Raw genomic sequence first — 14,674 nt, forward strand, 5'->3', positions numbered from 1 at the left:
ATTTTGGTGAAAAATCAAAGCACAAAGCATCCCAGTCGTCTTCTTCTTCGGCGGTCCCTCGTAGCGAGAATGACTTGCTTCCACACCAAAAAGGGATGAGTTCACAGGTGTTTCAATGAAGGACCTCACATTCCAGGTCCCAAACTACATATTGAAGGATGGAAGATGCCTGTGCGTGGATTTTTTAATGTGTGGTGGCCGATGCACACCAGCCACCACACGGGCTTGACAGAGCTTGGTCTTGGTCTAGTGGCAAGGATTAACTAAGACAATTGGAGACCAACTCTGCTGCACGCACCTAGTGCGCACACATATCGCAGTGTGGGCTGGCCCGTGCTGCCCCTGGGCCTCGCCTCTTCTGGGCCCCGATCATGTCGTTCTACAATCTTTCGGCGCTCCTTCGCCCCGACCTCATCACTCCTCTCATGCTGCAGTCGTTCATGCTCCAATCAGCGACCTTGATTTTGGTGACGTCCAATCCAGTTGCCCTTCTCCATGTCGTCGCCCTCCTGCACCAGCTTGAACTGCTCCCTGAAGTGGCATGCCTCCACGCTGCTCAATATCCCAGTAATGGATTAGTAGCCAACATGCTACTTCTAACGACCCAGGGATCAACATACACTGTAATCTTGTGGGAAACGCTGATTCTCTCCCCTGCTTCTCCCAACAGCAGCTAAGGTTCCAGACTTTTTTTTTTAAATTGTAAGTTTACCATACTGTTATGATCAATTAAATAAAGCCCCCAGAGGTTCATAAACGACTTTATTTTTTGAAAATTTATTTCATTAAAAGCCTTTAATGAGAAATCCCCCACTCATCCGCAACCAAGATGTGGCTTTTATCTGATGGCTCCCATCAAACAAGCAATCAACTGTGTAGGACATGAATCCACGTTTCAGCAAAGCTCTTTGATTAAATTATTCAAAAGGATTTTGCTTAGGCACCCATTCAATCCTCAACCCGGCTCTGTTTGAAAGGAACTATCAAATAAAGGGGTTATTTTACTTGCCCCATGGTGAGAATTCCTGTTAATTCCTTTCTCATGCATATATCTATATCTATCACACTGTAAACTATCAAACACTGCTATGGGTGCTCTGTGGGTTGGTCTGCTGTGCAGAAACTGTTTTAAGAAATCACCAACAATTAGAATGAAGCTATACATCATTTACTGTCTACTCCCATCCAAGAATTTGTATACGATTTGTGCTAAAAACAATTTTTTTTAATTGCAGCATCTTAATGTTGTTTTGTCATTCTTGCATGTAGAAAGGTGGAACAGATTTCTACGCATTTCCTTTCTTTGTTGACAATATTCAGTGTTAGAAATTCTCAAACAAAACCCCCCCCTCAAGAGAAGATATACACATTGTAAAAACTAAAATTAAAGTGAGAGTGGAATGCAGACGATCAGTTTGCCAGGACTGCTTTGGCTCATTGCAGAAAAATACATGTAACAGGCAATCCTTAATGTATTTCAGGTGGCAAATATATCATGTAGCACCTAACATTCTCTGTAATTCTGCATCTCTGACGTTTTGCACTCAACTTCCTAATTCCAGACCATCCAATAGCCACACCAAGTAGCACAGGTAAAAGTTTTTCAAGGCACAAACATATATAAGGTTGGGCACAGATTAGTACTCATCTGTACGTGGGCACCTCCGCTGGTTGTAGACCAGATCCACCATTCATATACCAGCTCCAAATCTACTCAGGAAATCATATACTTTTCCTTCACTATTTTGTTATTCCATCTGTCGTACTGATTCAACTGTTTTACAGAGTAAATAATGGGGGGTGGGGAGAAGAGAACAAAGCTGACACAGCCAGTTGAAAACTTTGCCTCAAACCTTTTCCTTTCTCAACCTCTCACTATAAAGATTGAGGGAGGTGACTCTCGATTGTGGCGAGGTTAAGATGCTATGGGGGCGGGGTTGAAGACATCAGTTACCTCACACACTATATGCAGACCCTCGGGAGTTGTGTGTCTGGTTTGTTAACAGCCCATGGTAGCTGGCAGGTTCCTGGAGGCGGCAGCTGGCAGTAAGGGTCCACCTGGTTGAGCAAAAAGGCCCTTTCCTTCTCCCAGAGCCTGGGCTGCGCACAAGCACTCTCACTCCACACTCTCTCACACACACTGACACCGAGGAACCACTCTCTCCTTGCGTCACTGTGGTGGTCACGCGGGCCGATCAAGCAGCCAGCCAGCGTTGCCACAGCAACCGGCGCGCTGAACTGCACTGATTTCTTGAATAGGCCAATCTGTCATCCCGGAGCCTGCTCAGCCCAGCCCAGCTAAATCCTTGCTCCTCACTCCAGATTTCTTGTTTTGGGGGGCGCGGGGATGAAATGGACGCTTTCGCCTGGACAATATTCCTGAACAGGTTGGTCTTTATCAAGATAGTCTCTCGTCTTGAGGATGCACTGCCTGCAGCTAAAAGCTCTTCACAGCAAATAGCAAGTATCTAATAGCAAATAGTAAATAGCAAGCACCTAATAGCAAATAGTAAATAACAATCACCTAATAGCAAACAGTAAATAGCAAGCATCTAATAGTAAATAGCAAGCATCTAATAATAAATAGCAAGCACCTAATAGCAAATAGTGAATAGCAAGCACCTAACTCAGGCATATTTCATGGGTGATTGCATTCAGAAAGGAACATTTAGCCTCACCCGCCCCCATTCATTAATAACCAGAGGAATTTCAGCTTTTGCAGTCGAAAGATTCCTAGTTATGTATTTGGCTGCACGTTTTGTCCAGTTGACCGAAATCAAATACCATCTGGATTCCATATGAAGTGAACCAAAGGTGCCCCGCTAGCCAAGGTACAGTAAAAGTTTAAAAAATGACGAACAGTAACAATTCTAAGGAGCACACGCTCTCTCTTAATCATATCAGAAACACGTTTCTGCAGCCTACAGAGCCCAATTGTCCCACATAACTAAGGATTCTCTTCTGCAAAGATCTAACTGGAATGCGATTGACAATCTCTACTGTGTAGCTAAGATTTCTATGGACACAGTATTGTGCACAGATGCAGACTACAACCAGGGATCTTCTGTCATCTCTGCAAATTAATATAATTGATGGGGGCTGAGGGGGCGGTAATGTTCTCAAAGTAAACAAAAGGTCCTTCACTCTCCATAATGCCAGTGAAGGGGTACTACAAGGTTAGTAATGTTGGAGTACAGTAATACACTGATGAGTTTGACAAACAAATGGGGTGCAATATTAGTAACGAATGCTTGTATGAAATTCCATTATTTTCTATTTTAGTAATGACATTGGGCTATGTATTAATAATTTCTGAATTGACAACTTATTTTTTCAAAGCATTTTGTTAAAAAAAAGATGCTAACATCCTATTAGAGTTTAGTAATTACAATCCTTTTTGTGAAAAATCCAAGAATATCTGATACACCAAGGTACAACAAAATACCAGCAGTTTATTTTTTTTTAAACAGAATAATTGCATAAAATGGTTTGTCAATTGTAATAAAGTGGACAAGGGGCATGTCTATGGATGTTATTTATATGGACTTCCAGAAGGCATTTGATAAAGTTCCTCATAAGAGACTGTTAACTAAGGTTGAAGCCCATGGAATTGAAGGCAAATTATGGACTTGGTTAGGAAATTGGCTGAGCGGCAGGAGACAGAGAGTAGGGATAATGGGCAAGAATCTAATTGGCAGGATGTGACTAGTGGTGCCCTGCAGGGATCTGTGTTGGGGCCTTAACTATTCATCATATTTATTAACGACTTAGAAAGCTACATATCTAATTTGCCGATGACACAAAGATAGGCAGCATTGTAGATAAAAGCATAAAATTACACAGTGATATTGATAGATTAAGTGAATGGGCACAACTGTGGCAATGTAGGCAAATGTGAGGTCATCCATGTTGTACCTAAAAAGGATAGAACAGGCTACTTTCTAAATGGTGAAAAGCTAATAACTGTGGAGGTCCAGAGAGACTTGGAGGTCCAGCTACATACATCATTAAAATGTCAAGGATGTCTTGGAGCGGCTGCAGGACATTTTGGAGGGGGAGGGTGAACAACCAGCTGTCATGGTGCATATAGGTACCAACGATATAGATAAAAAACGGGATGAGGTCCTACAAGCTGAATTTAGGAAGCTAGGAGTTAAATTAAAAAGCAGAACCTCAAAAGTAGTAATCTCAGGATTGCTACCAGTGCCACGTGCCAATCAGAGTAGGAATTGCAGGATAGCTAAGATGAATACATGGTTTGAGGAGTGGTGCAGGAGGGAAGGATTCAAATTCTAGGGATATTGGAACCGGTTCTGGGGGAGGTGGGACCAGTACAAACCGGACGAGCTGCACCTGGGCAGGACCGGAACCAATGTCCGAGGGGGAGTGTTTGCTAGTGCTGTTGGGGAGGAGTTAAACTAATATGGCAAGGGGATGGGAACCTATGCAGGGAGACAGAGGGAAGTAAAATGGGGGCAGAAGCAAAAGATAGAAAGAAGAAAAGTAAAAGTGGAGGGCAGAGAAACCCAAGGCAAAAATCAAAAAGGGCCACATTACAGCAAAAGTCTAAAGGGATAAAGTGTGTTACAAAGACAAACCTGAAGGCTCAGTGCCTCAATGCGAGGAGTATTTGTAATAAGGTGGACAAATTAACTGTGCAGGCAGCTATTAACAAATATAATATAATTGGGATTACGGAGACATGGCTCCAGGGTGACCAAGGCTGGGAACTCAACATCCAGGGGTATTCAATATTCAGGAAGGATAGACAGAAAGGAAAAGGATGTGGGGTGGCGTTGCTGGTTAAAAAGGAAATTAACGCAATAGTAAGAAAGGACATTAGCTTGGATGATGTGGAATCTGTATGGGTAGACTGCGGAATACCAAAGGGCAGAAAACGCTAGTGGGAGTTGTGTACATGCCACCAAACAATAGTAGTGAGGTTGGGGACAGCATCAAACAAGAAATTAGGGATGCGTGCAATAAAGGTACAGCAGTTATCATGGGTGACTTTAATCTACATATAGATTGGGCTAACCAAACTGGTAGCAGTACGGTGGAGGAGGATTTCCTGGAGTGTATTAGGGATGGTTTTCTAGACCAATATGTCGAGGAACCAACTAGAGGGCTGGCCATCCTAGACTGGGTGATGTGTAATGAGAAAGGACTAATTAGCAATCTTGGTGCGAGAGGCTCTTTGGGGAAGAGTGACCATAATATGGTAGAATTCTTTATTAAGATGGAGAGTGACACAGTTAATTCAGAGACTAGGGTGCTGAACTTAAGGAAAGGTAACTTCGATGGTATAGAAACATACAAAATAGGTGCAGGAGTAGGCCATTCGGCCCTTCGAGCCTGCACCGCCATTCAATAAGATCATGGCTGATCATTCCTTCAGTATCCCTTTCCTGCTTTCTCTCCATACCCCTTGATCCCTTTAGCCGTAAGGGCCATATCTAACTCCCTCTTGAATATATCCAATGAACTGGCATCAATAACTCTCTGCGGCAGGGAATTCCACAGGTTAACAACTCTCAGTGAAGAAGTTTCTTCTGATCTCAGTCCTAAATGGCCTACTCCTTATCCTAAGGCTACGTCCCCTGGTTCTGGACTTCCCCAACATCGGGAACATTCTTCCCGCATCTAACCTGTCCAGTCCCGTCAGAATCTTATACGTTTCTATGGCCTGGCCCGGCCCGGCCCATCAAATTCTGGACAGAGGGAGTGCAGAAAGGATCAGGTACGGAGAGAAATATCAAGATTGCAATGTCACTCAACAAATTAAGTAATTGGTTCAAAAACAGAAAATTCTGGAACTCTCAGCGAGTCAGGCAGCATCTGATGAGACGTGAATTAGCTAGAATAGACTGGCGAGCGATACTTAAAGGGTTGATGGTGGATAGGCAATGGCAAACATTTAAAGATCACATGGATGAACTTCAACAATTGTACATCCCTGTCTAGAGTAAAAATAAAACTGTGGCTAACAAGGGAAATTAGGGATAGTGTTAAATCTAAGGAAGAGGCATGTAAATTGGCCAGAAAAAGCAGCAAACCTGAGTACTGGGAGAAATTTATAATACAGCAGAGGAGGACAAAGGGTTTTATGAAGATGGGGGAATACAGTATGAGAGGAAGCTTGCTGGGAACATAAAAACTGACTGCAAAAGCTTCTATAGATATGTGAAGAGAAAAAGATTAGTGAAGACAAACGTAGGTCCCTTGCAGTCAGAATCAGGTGAATTTATAATGGGGAACAAAAAAATAGCAGACCAATTGAACAAAAAACTTTGGTTCTGTCTTCACGAAGGAAGACACATATAACCTTCCGGAAATACTAGGGGACCGACGGCCTAGCGAGAAGGAGGAACTGAAGGAAATTCTTATTAGTCAGGAAATTGTGTTAGGGAAATTGATGGGATTGAAAGACGATAAATCCCCAAGGTCTGATAGTCTGCATCCCAGAGTACTTAAGGAAGTGGCCCTAGAAATAGTGGATGCATTGGTGATCATTTTCCAACAGTCTATCGACTCTGGATCAATTCCTCTGGACTGGAGGGTAGCTAATGTAACACCACTTTTTAAAAAAGGAGGGAGAGAGAAAATGGGGAATTATAGACCGGTTAGCCTGACATCCGTAGTGGGGAAAATGTTGGAATCAATTATTAAAGATGAAATTTGGAAAGCAGTGATAGGATCGGTCCAAGTCAGCATGGATTTATGAAAGGGAAATCGTGCTTGACAAATCTTCTAGAAATTTTTGAGGATGTAACTAGTAGAGTGAACAAGAGAGAATCAGTGGATATGGTGTATCTGGACCTTCAAACGGCTTTTGACAAGGGCCCACACAAGAGATTAGTGTGCAAAATTAAAGCACATGGTACTGGGGGTAATGTATTGCCGTGGATAGAGAACTGGTTGGTAGACAGGAAGCAGAGAGTAGGGATAAACAGGTCCTTCTCAGAATGGAGGCAGTGACTAGTGGGGTGCTACAGGGCTCAGTACTGGGACCCCAGCTATTTACAATATACATTAATGATTTAGATGAAGGAATTGAGTGTAATATCTCCAAGTTTGCAGATGACACTAAGCTGGGTGGCGATGTGAGCTGTGAGGAGGACGCTAAGAGACTGCAGGGTGACTTGGACAGGTTAGGTGAGTGGGCAAATGCATGGCAGATGCAGTATAATGTGGATAAATGTGAGGTTATCCACTTTGGTGGCAAAAATATGAAGGCAGAATATTACCTGAATGGCAGCAGATTAGGAAAAGGGGAGGTGCAAAGAGACCTGGGTGTCACGGTACATCAGTCATTGAAAGTTGGCATGCAGGTATAGCAGGCGGTGATGAAGTCAAATGGCATGTTGGCCTTCATAGCTAGGGGATTTGAGTATAGGAGCAGGGAGGTCTTAATGCAGTTGTATAGGGCCTTGGTGAGGCCTCACCTGGAATATTGTGTTCAGTTTTGGCCTCCTAATCTGAGGAAGGACATTCTTGCTGTTGAGGGAGTGCAGCAAAGGTTCACCAGACTGATTCCTGGGATGGCAGGACTGACATATGAGAAGAGACTGGATCGACTGGGCCTGTATTCACTGGAGTTTAGAAGAATGAGAGGGGATCTCATAGAAACATGTAAAATTCTGACAGGACTGGACAGGTTATATGCAGGAAGAATGTTCCCGATGTTGGGGAAGTCCAGAACCAGGGGTCACAGTCTAAGGATAAGGAGTAAGCCATTTAGGACCGAGATGAGGAAAAACTTCTTCACTCAGAGAGTTGTTAACCTGTGGAATTCCCTACCGCAGAGAGTTGTTGATGCCAGTTTGTTAGATATATTCAAGAGGGAGTTAGATATGGCCCTGACGGCTAAAGGGATCAAGGGGTATGGAGAGAAAGCAGGAAAGGGGTACTGAGGTGAATGATCAGCCATGATCTTAGTGAATGGTGGTGCAGGTTTGAAGGGTCGAATGACATACTCCCGCACCTATTTTCTATGTTTCCACAGCTACACAATGCCCAGGTTAGACCACACCTGGAGTACTGTGAGCAGTTCTGTGCACCACACCTTAGGAAGGAGGGAGTGCAGCATAGGTTTACCAGAATGATACCTGGACTCCATGGGTTAAATTACACAAGAGGTTACACAAATTTGGGTTATATTCCCTAGAATTTAGAAGGTTCAGGGATGATTTGATCAAAGTTTTCAAAATATTAAGGGGAATAGATAGGGTAGAGAGAAACTATTTCCACTGGTTGGGGCGTCTAGGACTAGGGGGCATAGTCTAAAAATTAGAGCAGACCTTTCTGGAGTGAAATTTGTAGAAGTTTGGAACTCTCTTCCGAAAACAGCAATTGATGCTAGATGTTAGTTTTTAATCTGAAATTGATAGATTTTTGTTAACCAAAGGTATTAAGTAATATGGGGCAAAGGCAGATATATGGAGTTAGATCGCAGATCAGCCATGATCTCATTGAATGGCAGAACAGGCTCGAAGGGCTCAATGGCCTACTCCTGTTCCTATGTTCCTAATATTAGCTAGTTGATACAGTGTGGCTATTATTTATAAAATGCTTATTCACCTGTGTTCTCAACTCAAGACACAGGGCACGTTCAGTACTTCCTTTAAACCAAAGTATTCAAACTGCTGGTGTGCAGGATGTGATGTTGAGGGTGCCAACAGATTTTCAACAACGGAGAGTGCTGTAAAATCTGTACCAGTGACAGCTGAGTCCTAAACAGTTAAGAGCTAACTAGGCACCTCCAGTTCAATTTTCACAAGGCATATTTAAAATTAGAAGAAACAATCCTCCAGCTACAATATGATTGTTTTGTACTAATTGTTATTACAATGCCAGATATTTGATTTGATTTCAAGACTCAGCAATGGAACCGTTAATACAATTCACTGCGTCTCAAAAATCTGTTGATGCATGCACCACCCCGCGTAGCGCTCATTCGTATAGACGAGGAGGCCTTTGCCTTGATCCATGTGCACCGTTAGCTGACCTCAGCTGAGGCACAGTAGGAGTGCTACAATCAGCCAGAGTTCCCACTCTGCAGCAAGGTACTGAAGATAACTGGAACCACAGGCTTGAATAAGTCAGTGCCTTCAGGAAAGAGTGGAGTTAAGATGGGGGTAAAACACTATTTTATAATAGATCATAACTAATAATTGCAATACCATTTTTGCAGATGCTACAACTATCTTTTGGCCTAAATCTATTTTCAATGGCTGAATAATGTAACAAGAGAAGTAAAACCAATAAATGTAGTGTTAAAATTGATTGTTATCTTGGCAATTCAATTATCTTTTAGTCAATTATTTTCATTAATTTTGATATTACTGTGTTGAGCTGGATGCTTAGCAAAAATCAGACATTCTTTACATTTTCTGTTTTAATTCTTGAGTAACTTATGGGAACTCTAGCCTCAGGTTAGTCACAGTTAGAGTTTTGTGCCTATCATTATTTTTCCAGGCAGGATGCTTATGTTTTCACTTCCTGATGGCCTTCAACAGATTCAACAGTGTAAAGTTCAACTGTAGAACTGTATCGGACACAGCAAATCATCACCGTTATTGTGACTTTTCATGAATGCAGCTTGCCAGTGTCGGAAGTAGGTGTCACATTGCTGAGACCGCCACAGATTGAAAGGAATGCACAGCTCAATTTCTCAATGTTCTGCAGCTTAACACCGCACAGACATTGGGCTGAATTTTAAGATCGTGATGCGCTGGGAACGGGTGCGGGGATGTGGGGTGGGGGGATCAGGTAGCACTAATCCGTAAGTTAGTATAGCGAGTCTGTCTGGCTTTTTAAATCAACATTAGCATTAGCATATCATTTCTGGGTTTCCTGTTAAATTAGCGTCAGCTGGTGTGATGACGATCCACATGAAGCGATTTCAACTGCAATATTTAAAGGGACACTCCAAACATGCAATTTGAAAGATTTTGGAGTTGTGAGCCAAGGGAAGGAAGTATGAGAATAGAGTTAAGAAGGACAAAAGCTGCAACTCGGTTCAGTGGCATCTCCCTGGATGTGCTGCTGGGGACTTTGAGGACCCGGAAGGATACACCGTTCCCTAATGATGGGAAGAAGCTGCTGGCTAGGGACACCAAGAAGACGTGGTTGGAGATAGTGGAGGAGGTCAGCAGCAAGCGATGCTCCTGGATACAATGTAGGAACTGGTTCAATGACCTAACAATGGCTGGAAAGGTGGGAGCAATGGTACATTCACCTACATCCTGATGTGCGTGTCACCCCAACCCCCTCACTCTGCCTTATCAAATCTACTCCAGCACAAAACTCCTCACACCCACTTACCTTGCAAGTACACTCATCCCTCTCTGTCTATACCCTTCCTCACATCCCCATCTGTCAATCCACTACTGACATTCGCCCTCATCTTTAAGCAATGTCATGCCTCCCCTTCATACACACCCTCAACAAATTCTCTCCATCCATCCGTTCAACATATGCCATAACTTTCACTCATAGGTCTCTTCTTTCCCTCCTTGCAGGAGAAGAGAGCACAGAACAGAGGGAGAGGCAGCGAACTGGAGGTGGCCCGCTACAGATCTCACAGCTAATAAGTGCAGAGAAGGAGACGCTGGTCGCAAGTGGAGTCTCAGCGTGCCTGGCTGACTCTCGGAGATGGGGGGGCCTCCCAGCCACCTGGTGACAGAATTACATATCAGACAGCTATATGGCATACAACACTCACTCATGTTGACCTGATGTCAACAGTGAGTGAAATATGATCATGTGCATAATGATGACATCAAAATTTCTTATCTTGACAATATTCATCCATGTCTTTTATCTTCCACAGGACCTAATTGCATCTCATAATGAGATGTTCCAGCTGGCCAACGATGACTTCTCAAAAGAGGTCAATCCCTCCGAGGGTGCACTATCACAGGACTCATGCAGACCACATGCACCAATTCAGATACTCACACTATGGTGGGACCAGTAAGACAGATATTTGGGTTTTCACCTTGTGACTTGCACATCGCAAGTGACCAAGAGCAGATGTTGGAGACAGGAGTGAAGAGTCTGCATCACAGGATGCGGGGCGCTCCAAGCTCTGCTCAGCTGGACACAGATGTTGTAGCTGGGGGGCCGTCGATGAACAGGATACTTCTGGAGCAGCAGCAGAGAATGTGCGATGTAATGGCCGGTGTTTCAGCTGCATTGCACATGCTTGCAGAGAGATTGGGCCAACATTTACGATAAGCCCACTGACTTCCACAGCTACCTTGATTACACTTCCACCCCCTGCCTATAAGGACTCTATCCCATTCTCCTAGTTTCTCCGTCTCAGTCGCAGCTGTTCTGACGATGCCACCTTCCACACTTGGGCTTCCAATATGTCTTCCATTTTCCTCAACCGAGGATCCCCTCTACCATAGTTGACAGGACCATCAACCGTGTCCATTCCATTTGCCGCATTCGCCCCTTCCCCTCCCTCCCAGAACCACGACAGGATTCCCCTTGTCCTCACCTTTCAGCCCACCAGCCTCCACATTCAACGGATCATTCTCCGCCATTTCTGCCACCTCAGCATGATCCCACTACCAATCACATCTTCCCCTCCCCTTCCCTTTCAGCATTCTGAAGGGACCACTCCCTGCGCGACACCCTGGTCCACTCCTCTATCAACCCCAGCACCCCCTCCCCTTCCCATGGCACCTTCCCGTGCAAGTGCAGGAGATGCAACGCCTTCCCTTTTACCTCCTCCCTTCCCACCGTCCAGGACCCCAAACACTCCTTCCAGGTGAAACAGCGATTTACTTGTACTTCTTGCAATTTAGTATACTGTAGTCGCTGCTCATGATGCGGTCTCCTCTATGTTGAGGAGACCAAACACAGATTGGGTGACCGCTTTGCGGAACACTTCCATTCAATCCATAAGCGTGACCCCAAGTTTCCTGTCACTTTAATTCTCCACTCCAATCCCACTCTGACCTCTCTATCCTCACTGTCCTCATCCTCTTACACTGTTCCAAGAAAACTCAAGTTCAAGGTAAGCTCGAGGTACAGCACCTCATCTTTCGATTAGGCACTTTACAGTCTTCTGGACTAAACATCGAGTTCAACAATTTCGGACCGTAACCTCTGCCCCAAATTTTTAAGATGGCAGCTGTTGATGATTCTGCTACCCACATTTACACCTCTTCTAGACCTATCTTTTTGTTTCTTTACTTACCCCATTACTATCTCCTTTTGCTTTTTACAATCATACCTTTTATCATTTAATCTTGTTCAGAAGAATGAGAGATGATCTTATCGAAACATATAAGATAATGAGGGAGCTCGACATGGTGGATGCAGAAAGCATATGTTCACTCATAGGGAAACTAAAACTAGGGAGCATAGTCTCAGAATAAGGGGCCGCCCATTTAAAACAGATGAGAAGGAATTTCATCTCTGAGGGTTGTAAATCTGTGGAATTCTCTGCCCCACAGAGTTGTGGAGGCTGGGTCATTGAATATATTTAAGGCAGAGATAGACAGAATTTTGAGCGATAAGGGAATAAAGGGTTATGGGGAGCGGGCAGGGAAGTGGAGCTGAGTCCATGATCAGATCAGCCATGATCTTATTAAATGGTGGAACAGGCTCGAGGGACCAAATGGCCTACTCCTGTTCCTATATCTTATGTTCTTATGTTCTAATCTAATCTCTCCAGTCTTCTACCCTATCACAGAACTTCCCTTTTGTTCTTATTTCCCCTCCCCCTTTTCCCTGCCCCTGCACTTGCTTAAAATCTGTTACATCTCTAACTTTTTCCAGTTCAAAGAGTCATCGACCTGAAAAGTTAACTCTGTTTTTCTCTTGACAGATGCTGCCTGACCTGCTGAGTATTCCTGGCATTTTCTTTTTTTATTTCAGATTTCCAGCATCCACAGTACTTTGCTTTTGTAGACTGTTGCTGGTGCGGGTCATGGTGCTGCTGGTGGTCATCTTGGTCCTCATCTGAGGTCCAAAGTAACACAGTGTAAGCGCCACCCATTATATAATAGATCAGAGCTTGTAAGCGGCACCCATTATATGATAGACCGGAGCTCCAAAGTGCAGATCAGACTTCCAAATCTCCAAAGTTAGATGACACCTCCAAAGTGCATAAAGTAACTTGGATTTTCAGAATGCCTTTGATAAGGTACCTCACACTAAGTTATTTCACAAGATAAAATCTTGTAGTATCAGTTGGGATTTGAAACACTGTATTAGGAATTTGCTCCAATTGGCTAAGAGCCTCCGATTAACACCTTATTTGTTTGTGGGGAGGTAAATAGCATACTGCTGCAGGCTTTAAATGCTTGCAGCAGCTTAAAGGGGCAGTTGAGTTTTACACGCTGACCACAAAGGTCAGCTATGTGGATGTCTGAAAAGCCTGCGGTAGTGCATAGAGCAGCCAGATTTGTTGATACAGTTGTGGAAGAGACCTTGGAATGGAGAGATGGATGGTGCTAATTAGGGCAACTTGGTGGAGGAAGGTAACCAGGACTGTAAGTGCCAACACCACGACCTCACGCATTACCTTTCAGTGTCGAAGTCTAATGACACTTTGCCTATTATGCCCTTGTAAGACCCAACTGAACTCTCACCAACTGAGAGCTGGCATGAGTTCCATTGAGGACTCAAGAAATGCCCCAAAAGTTTCGCTTAGGACTTCCAATGGTGGATTGGAGCAGCCACCTCTGATGTTACCTACCATGTGAAAACTGCCTAAGTTAATGATCCCCCCCCCCCCGTATCCTTGTCCATGGGTTTGCGACAATCCTGCTCCTCTGCAATTCCACTGGCAGAGGCGGGATACTGGACATTTAGTCCTCTCTATGTGCTTATTTGACAATTTAAAATAGATTGATTTCAATGGAATGAAAATCAGGTGGGATCTACAACGGGGATTATTAATGTTGATTCTGGGAGAATACGAGGATTGCGCCCACTGACCCCACTAGAGTATGCAGAGTCAGGGCTCAGATGGTGTGCCACATTGGACATGTATTGAATGCCCACCCAATCCAAGCAGCCACGGAAATCCAGGCTTTGCAGCTGGATTCGGGGAGCTGAGGACATTGAGGCCCTCTCAGAAACACTCAAGATTGGCTGCACACACACACATTAACAACACACAAAAAACATCTTACTGTAAGGCCTCAGGGTCCAAGCTACTTCCCAGCCTTTGCCCCAAGATGGAACCCATTTGCATCCTTGAAGATAGTCCCTGGCATATTAGCCTCCAAAGTTATGCCATGTCCTTATGAGGCCGAGGACGTGGGAACACCCAGTGTGAGAAGTCCACGCTCCGATCCCTGCCCCATCTGACATGGGAGCCCTGAAAAAAGAAAAGATGGAGGTTTCGCCCCTCAAAATGCCCTGTGGATCCTGGCAGCACAGGTCGTGACCTGGCATATCTGGGTCCCAACCTGTTTTACGGCCACACTTTTGCCAGATGGGCCGTGAAATTTCAACTCTGTTATCTCCATTTTTGGTGAAGTTTTGTAATTACCTTGGTCAGAAAAGCCCATGGTGATGAATGGCAATGATTCCAAGGATGGGGGGATTGTCCTATGAGGAGAGATTGAATAGACTAGTCCCATATTCGCTAGAGGTTAGAAGAATGAGAAGTGATCTAATTGAAACATACAAAATTCTGACAGGG

At 44.2% G+C, this 14,674-nt stretch overlaps 1 protein-coding gene across 4 annotated transcripts in view; it reads right to left on the minus strand.

Moving 5' to 3' along the window:
• LOC139271122 (neurocalcin-delta) overlaps positions 1-14,674 on the minus strand; it is a 484,215-nt gene that overhangs the window by 167,264 nt on the left and 302,277 nt on the right. Inside the window, exon 1 of one of the 4 annotated variants that reach the window (XM_070888487.1) lies at positions 1,955-2,141. The exons of the other annotated variants lie outside the window; for them this stretch is intronic. The gene's annotated coding sequence lies outside the window, so the exon portion shown is untranslated. Of the gene's footprint in view, positions 1-1,954; positions 2,142-14,674 lie in introns of those variants that run through there. 4 annotated transcript variants of the gene reach the window in all.

The sequence above is a fragment of the Pristiophorus japonicus genome, chromosome 1 (genome assembly GCF_044704955.1).
Source record: "Pristiophorus japonicus isolate sPriJap1 chromosome 1, sPriJap1.hap1, whole genome shotgun sequence".
Lineage (NCBI taxonomy): Eukaryota > Metazoa > Chordata > Chondrichthyes > Pristiophoridae > Pristiophorus > Pristiophorus japonicus.